Source organism: Dama dama, chromosome 5 (assembly GCF_033118175.1).
Source record: "Dama dama isolate Ldn47 chromosome 5, ASM3311817v1, whole genome shotgun sequence".
Classification (NCBI taxonomy): domain Eukaryota; kingdom Metazoa; phylum Chordata; class Mammalia; order Artiodactyla; family Cervidae; genus Dama; species Dama dama.
The window spans coordinates 119,717,205-119,725,110 of NC_083685.1; the positions used below are offsets into that span (position 1 = coordinate 119,717,205).

Genomic DNA, 7,906 nt, shown 5'->3' on the forward strand with positions numbered 1-7,906 from the left:
GCAGCCACAGTCCTGGCAGGCCCAGGCCCGACTCCCACGCCCCCCTCACTGGGTCCTGCCCCCACCTCCTCTGGAGCCCTTGGCCAGCCCTCTCCACCTGTCTCTGGCTTCTGGGTTCTTCTCTCACCCTCCTTCCCTCCCCTCTGTCTCCTCCCCTTCCCTCCTCTTCTTGTGTCCCCCTCCTCCCTCCCCTCTTCCTCCTCCCTCTCCTCAGATTCTGACCACTCTGTTCTCTGGTGGATGGCGTCCAGGGCCTCTGAGCCTCCCTGGTCTCACTGGGGATGGATGACTGTGGGCAGGTGGCCTGTCTTCTCAGGCTGGGGCTCCCACAGATCCTCAGACCTGCCCCCCAACAAAAGCATGGCCTCTGCTTCTCTCAGGCTCAAGCCCTGGGCTTCAGGCATTTCAGTCCTCAAAAGGCTGCAGTCTGCCTCCCCCGAAGTGACAAAACCAAGTCAGGGTGGGTGACTGCCCCCCCCCGAGCCCCCACTTCTGACAGATGGCCCAGGAAGGAGGGCTCCCTGCAGGTTGTTAAAAAACTCAGGTTCTGCTGCTCGCCACTCAAAAGCCAATAATTTAAGAGGCAAGTATCAGTAGAGAGAAGAGTTGCTTTACTCACAAAAGCCAGCAATCTGGGGAGAAGGTAGACTCATGTACAGAGACCAACTCTGAAGATTCCACTCAGAAAAGACGGTTTTTATTTTTTATTATCATTATTATTTTTTTTAACACCAAACATATTTTGTACTGGGGTATAGCCGATCAGCCATGACAGTTTTTAAAGGGGAAAAAAGGGAAAGAATCTCAGTGAATCACTGAGACAGGAAGTTGGGTGCCACATCATTCTCCTTTGCGTGCATTGGCTTTCTCTGTCTTCCGATGTTATCTTGCCTTTGTGATCTGCCTGCAGGATTGTGAGAGCTGGTCATTTTTTAACTCCTCAGTTCTTCGTTCTTACTTGTTTTTGTCTAGGAAACAAATCAACAGATTAGGCAAGGCATGGTGTGCATTCAGGAGAGCATAAGCCAGGAGTTAGCTTGAGTTACCTAGTGATCTTGTTCCTAGAATTAGAGTCTTTTAAGGTTGGAAGGGAACAGAAATGGGCAAAGAGGAAATGAGGCAAAAGAGCTGCTTTCAATTCCCCACTGTCAAACGTCATTCCATTTCTATAGGATTATGGGTGAAGTTCCATCTTCTATAACTTCATGCTGATATAAGGCACCATATTCCTAAGAGTGGAAGATGTCAAGTTGGGCCTATAGCATCTCTTTGCTGACAATTTTAGTTGCCCACTTACATATATGGGCAGAGCAAGCTACAATTATTTTGATGCCCATGAAAGAGATAGATTATTATGAGAAAAAATGTTAATCCCATTCTCTTGAGGCCAGTTCTTGGAATTGTGATAGCCATAGATTCAGTGGGTTTCCCTGGTGGCTCAGAGGGTAAAGAATCTGCCTGCAATGCAAGAGACCCAGTTTCAATACCTGGGTCGGAAAGATGCCCTGGAGAAGGGAATGGCGACCCACTCCAGTATTCTTGCCTGGAGAATCCCATGGACAGAGGAGCCTGGCAGGCTACAGTCTATGGGGTGGGTTGCCAAGAATCGGCCATGACTGAACAACCAACATACACACATGGATTCTGTATGGCTCGAGTTGGAGCAGATCCTTTCATGGCTGTGGTCTAGTCATCACAAAGTTAGCTTTTTCCCTCTGCTGGCAGTTATGGTATCTGTAAAAACAACTCAAAAATGTGTTATCAGGCTCTTTGTCTGTGACTCTATTGTCCTGATCATTAACTGTTTAGTTCTATACTTGGGGAGGGGGTCTGCAGGGTTCTGCTTGGTTCCAAGGAGAGACCTCACATCTCCTTGAAGGTAGGGGGTCACCACCAAGTCCTGTGGTTGCATTTTAGGAGCTGCATCAAAACCACTGCTCCCTACCCCACCCCAAAACCCTACCCCCACCCCATTCAGACACAGCAGCCCCAGGAAATGGAAGGGAGGGGGCTCTGTTTCACTGAAAGACCTGCAAAGGGGGGAATCTCCCCCCTTGACACTTGGCACAGTGTTGGGCCTCAGTCCCCCCATACCCCAAAGTGGCCCTTCCCCACAGCTCTATAGCCTGGAATATAGTTCACCCCTCCAGGATCCCTATCCTAGAAGACCCCACCCATCATGGTGGGATGGGACTTTCCAGCTCTTCTGAAGGCTCAGGCACCCAACAGCCCAAGGCCCTTCCCCACAACTCCTGGGAGCAGCAGCCTGCACCCCTCTCTGTGCTCACAGCTCAGCATGGTCTTGGGGCTTCCTAAGTCAGAGCGAACCTGCCTAGATACCATGGAGAAAGACCCCAGCAAGCTGAGGGACCCCATCCTGGACTCCTGTCAGTCATCACCATACCCACAGTGGCCCCCGGGGTAGGGAAATAGTTTCTATTTCTAAGAGACTGACTCTGAGCAAGATGTGGTACCCTGGGTCCCAGGGGTCTTTGAGGAGCCTCTTGGGCTACAGCTGAGTTGAGTCCAAGAGGTACCTGTCCCCTGTGTCGTAAGCTCCAAGCCCACTCTGGCCACCCAGCTCTTCTTCACCCACAGATGTGGGAATGCCACTCAGGGTCCAGGAACAGCTCCCAGAGGCTAGAGGAGATGACCCACCTTGTTTGTGAACTTGCCAGGACCTCATGATACTGGGCCACCACCATGGGGAGCCAGCCCAGACCAACAGCTCCTGCAGGCCAAGTTCACCCAGCAGGGGCTACAGGTTGATGCTGTGGAGGCCAGGCTTCCTGTTTTTCACAGGTGGCCAAAGAGCCCACATCCTGCCTCTCCTAGGGGTGCACTTCTCTAAACATATGCTGCTCCAGGGCAGTGTTCTCTCCATTCCCAACCATCGTCTCCCCTCTCCAGGGGCCTCCACAGCAGAACACAGTTCTCCCCTCCAAGATCTCCACCCTGTAAGATCCCACCCATCATGGTGGGATAGGACTCTCCAGCCTGGACCACCCACCATCATTCCAGGATCCCCACCCTGTAAGACCTCACTCATGGTGAGATGGCACTCTCTGGCTCTCCTAAAGCCTCAGGCATCCAACAACCATCCCCCACAGTCAAGCCAGGAGCGTGAGGCCCAGAGGATGTCCCACCTGCTCAAGTCCACTTGGTCCCCACCTGATAGGTGACCTCAGAAGGAAGATCTCTTTAAGAGGGACCCCAAATTGCACATTTTATGATTTTACCGTATATAATTTGAGTAACAAGGCATGGGACTCTCAACAGGGGCCCAGGCTCTGCCTCAGTCATGGGTGTGAGTTGTGTGATCTCTGGAAAGAGGGATTCCTGGTGGAAGAGCAGAGGGCCAAACCATGGGTTAAGGGTGTTCTGGGCAACCCCACTTTCTCTCCTGAACATGGTACATGGCAAGAAGTTCCAGGTTGTACTTGGTATTTCCAGAGAACAGCCACCTTAACCTCCTTCTACCTACCTTCCCCACACACACACACACACCTTCTGCCTGAGTGTCTCACTTCACCTAGACTCAAGGCTTTGGCCTTCACATGCCACAGGTGGGCAGTCTCCTGGGGGACCAGGCAGAAGCTGGAACGATCCCCTGCCCACTCTTGTAAACCCTTGGATCCCGACCTCCCCCTGCCAAGGGGCTGTCACTTGCCAAACTACAGGGGTGGAAAACAGTGGTCAGCCCCCAAATTAGCTGTCTTCCTATGATCCTCCAGCCATGGCATCCTGGGGACACACTAATGCCCCTCACTTAGGTCTCATCAGCACCATCAGAAAGGATAGCTGGTCCTGAGTGGGATGTCTTGTGACATGGTCCATCATGTTATCTTGCCTGTAGCCAGGCCACTTAGAAGTGGAACTACCTCTCTCATCCCTTCCCAGGACATTGTATGTCCTCCAGGTCAACCTCAAGCATGCTGGACTCCTGCCTGGACCCTTTTCTCTGTTCCAGGGCCCAGGCTCCTGCCATCGTGTGCTGCCTCTCCCTACTCACCCATTTCTTCTGATTCCCTGCTGTTGTCACCTCCCCACTCCTCACCCAGAGAGCCTGCTCTGAGCTCAGATCTGCCCCCAAGATTCCTCCATTTCTGCCCTCTCGTGTCTAGGCCAAACCTCCTGATGGCCCCACCCAGTCCATTCTGGGCACTTGGGATTAGGAGATCCAGTTGGGCCCACATGTCAAGGTCTCTCCCTTCCCAATATCTCAGCCGGCTGTCCTCCCATTGCCCCCAGAACCCCTGGTTGGTTTTGTGGGACTGAAGCCTTCTCCACCCACTTCCTCTGGAGCCACGAGAAAGGTTTGAACAAGGAAAGGTGCCCTGAGGAGTGCACACACACAGCCTGCACACACACACAGCCTGCACACGGCACAGCCTGCACACACACAGCCTGCACACAAACACAGCCTGCACACACACAGCCTGCAAACACACACAGCCTGCACACACACACAGCCTGCACACAAACACAGCCTGCACACACACACAGCCTGCACACAAACACAGCCTGCACACACACACAGCCTGCACACAAACACAGCCTGCACACACACACAGCCTGCACACAAACACAGCCTGGACACACACACAGCCTGCACACACACAGCCTGCACACACACACAGCCTGCACACACACACAGCCTGCACACACACACAGCCTGCACACACACAGCCTGCACACACACACAGCCTGCAAACACACACAGCCTGCACACACACACAGCCTGCACACAGCACAGCCTGCACACACACAGCCTGCACACACACACAGCCTGCAAACACACACAGCTTGCACACACACAGCCTGAACACACACACAGCCTGCACACACACACAGCCTGCACACACACACAGCCTGCAAACACACACAGCCTGCACACACACAGCCTGCACACACACACAGCCTGCACACGGCACAGCCTGCACACAGCACAGCCTGCACACACACAGCCTGCACACACAGACAGCCTGCACACACACAGCCTGCACACACACACAGCCTGCACACACACAGCCTGCACACACACACAGCCTGCACACACACAGCCTGCACACACACACAGCCTGCACACACACACAGCCTGCACACACACAGCCTGCACACACACAGCCTGCACACACACACAGCCTGCACACACACAGCCTGCACACACACACAGCCTGCACACGGCACAGCCTGCACACAACAGCCTGCACACACACAGCCTGCACACACACACAGCCTGCACACGGCACAGCCTGCACACACACAGCCTGCACACACACAGCCTGCACACACACACAGCCTGCACACACACACAGCCTGCACACACACACAGCCTGCACACGGCACAGCCTGCACACAGCACAGCCTGCACACACACAGCCTGCACACACAGACAGCCTGCACACACACAGCCTGCACACACACACAGCCTGCACACACACACAGCCTGCACACGGCACAGCCTGCACCCGAACACAGCCTGCACCCACACACAGCCTGCACACACACAGCCTGCAAACACACACAGCCTGCACACACACAGCCTGCACATGGCACAGCCTGCACACACACACAGCCTGCACACAGACACAGCCTGCACACACACACAGCCTGCACATGGCACAGCCTGCACACACACAGCCTGCACACACACACAGCCTGCACACAACAGCCTGCACACACACAGCCTGCACACACACACAGCCTGCACACACACAGCCTGCAAACACACACAGCCTGCACACAGCACAGCCTGCCCACGGCACAGCCTGCCCATAGCACAGCCTGCACACACACACAGCCTGCACACACACACAGCCTGCACACACACAGCCTGCACACACACACAGCCTGCACACACACAGCCTGCACACACACACAGCCTGCACACAGCACAGCCTGCCCACGGCACAGCCTGCCCACAGCACAGCCTGCACACACACACAGCCTGCACACACACAGCCTGCACACACACAGCCTGCACACACACACAGCCTGCACACACACAGCCTGCACACACACACAGCCTGCACACAGCACAGCCTGCACACACACACAGCCTGCACACGGCACAGCCTGCACACACACACAGCCTGCACACACACACAGCCTGCACACACACAGCCTGCACACAAACACAGCCTGCAAACACACACAGCCTGCACACACACAGCCTGCCCACGGCACAGCCTGCACACACACAGCCTGCACATACACACACACACACACACACACCTTTTCTTTCCGAAGGCTTGCCTGTGACCCACCCTCTTCTCTGCTGAAATCCTCAGACCTGGCCCTTAGCTGCTTTCAAGGGCCTTCAGTGCTCGCGGGTGTTGAGCTCCCAGATGGTGTCCCAGCACCCAGCCTTGTACAGCGTGGTGCCCGGGCGGGGTCTGAACCAGGTACCCCAGTCCCTGTGGGTGCTGCGGAGCCCAAGGAGCCTTAATTCACATCTATGCAGCGGCAGCAGCCTCCCGTCAGAGTGATGTGAAGCGCGGAGCCTCCCGCCCTCTGGCGGCAGGACCGGGATAAGGCAGGGAGCCGGCCCTGCTGGTGTTCCTGGTTTGACACATCAGGCCAGAAGGGGATCACCAAGTTCCTGGAGTGCAGCCCCCCATTGACAAGTGGGGAAACTGAGGTCCAGGCACAGCAGGGACTTTTGACAGGAGACAGAGAACCCTCAGCCTCGAGATGACTTTCCCAGTGGGCTAGATGCTGATTATGGACCGGTAAGAGCGTCACACCAGACTGTCGCCTTGTCCCCAAGAAATGAGCATCCCCACAACATTTCTGCTGGTTTGGAGGTCTTGGGTTTGGGAACTTTAACAATCAACCTGAGGCTGGGTTATGAGGACATAGCAGGGCTCACACCCCAAAGTCAAGATTCGGTAAGCAGGAGAGGACAGAGGGCAAGGATCCAATCTTCTTCCTGGGAAAAAGCACTCTGGAAATGGAAAAGAGTGAGAGGAAGGAGCAGACAGGTCTCAAACAAGGTAACAGCTGAAGTAGATACATGAAAAAAATGCTCACACCCAATTAAAGAAAAGCAACGGGCCACTGCCAAGTGCAATTTTCACCTGCAACTGAGCAAAAGTCTCAGAAATCTCAGAAATACAGGATTGGCAATGCTGTGAGGATCAGACCCCTCACACACAACATCTTGTTTACAGAGATGAACATAGCAAGAAACACCGGCCAAAGGAGCCCTCAGCTCCCAGCAGCTGAGACCTGTGGCTGTAAACACAGGACCTGTGGCCCTCATCACCAACCAGTAGAGGCATGCTGATACAGCCGGGCAGGCATAGGACACCTCACCCTTCAAACTGGCTGGACAATTCGACAGCAGATGTGGAGGTTTGGGGCCGCAGGGGTATGGGGCACAGGCATCACTAATTGTTCATTTAACCGAAATCCTGCAGGGGCCCACATCAGCCCTAGACCAGGTTCCAGGTTTTATTTTTAAAGAAGAAAAATTGTATCAGAAACTTTAATAAGAATCTAAACACGGCCTCTGTACTTTCACCAAGTGGTTTTAAAGCACAGAAATCACTAAAGATGAAAGAATATTTTCCTGGGTTCTGTTTTGAGAGATGGTCCAGGTGCTGGTGGCAAGACACTGGGATCTGCTCCCACCGTCACTGCGGCCCAGGGCTGCTCTGTTCCTTTTCATCTTCTGATGCCCTTACTCCTCGTGTCAGGTTTCTTCTCTTTGCGTTAAGGGCAGCAGATGGGAGATTCCAGACCCTCCACTGCATTCAGTAGAACAAACTGCAGCCACAGAGCGGGTGTCTGCAGAAAGAAGACCATACTTCCGAGGCCCTGTGGGAAACTGAAGGAAGCAAAATCATCCTCTCAGGTGACGTCATCACTCTTCTGTTTTCTTGTTCGCTTAGTCATTGTG

General features: G+C 54.1%; 1 long non-coding RNA gene across 3 annotated transcripts; it reads right to left on the bottom strand.

The window, feature by feature from the left end:
• Window positions 1-689: 689 nt before the first annotated feature.
• Window positions 690-6,500, bottom strand: LOC133057673 (uncharacterized). Of its 3 annotated transcripts, none has more exons than XR_009693070.1 (4): window positions 6,270-6,500; window positions 3,240-3,339; window positions 1,488-1,734; window positions 690-968 (listed from the first exon to the last, which is right to left on the bottom strand). It is a non-coding gene; the product is annotated as an uncharacterized LOC133057673 (long non-coding RNA). The 3 variants fall into 3 exon arrangements; XR_009693068.1 differs by having other exon boundaries at window positions 6,238-6,500; XR_009693069.1 differs by having other exon boundaries at window positions 1,634-1,734; window positions 6,238-6,499.
• Window positions 6,501-7,906: the final 1,406 nt, after the last annotated feature.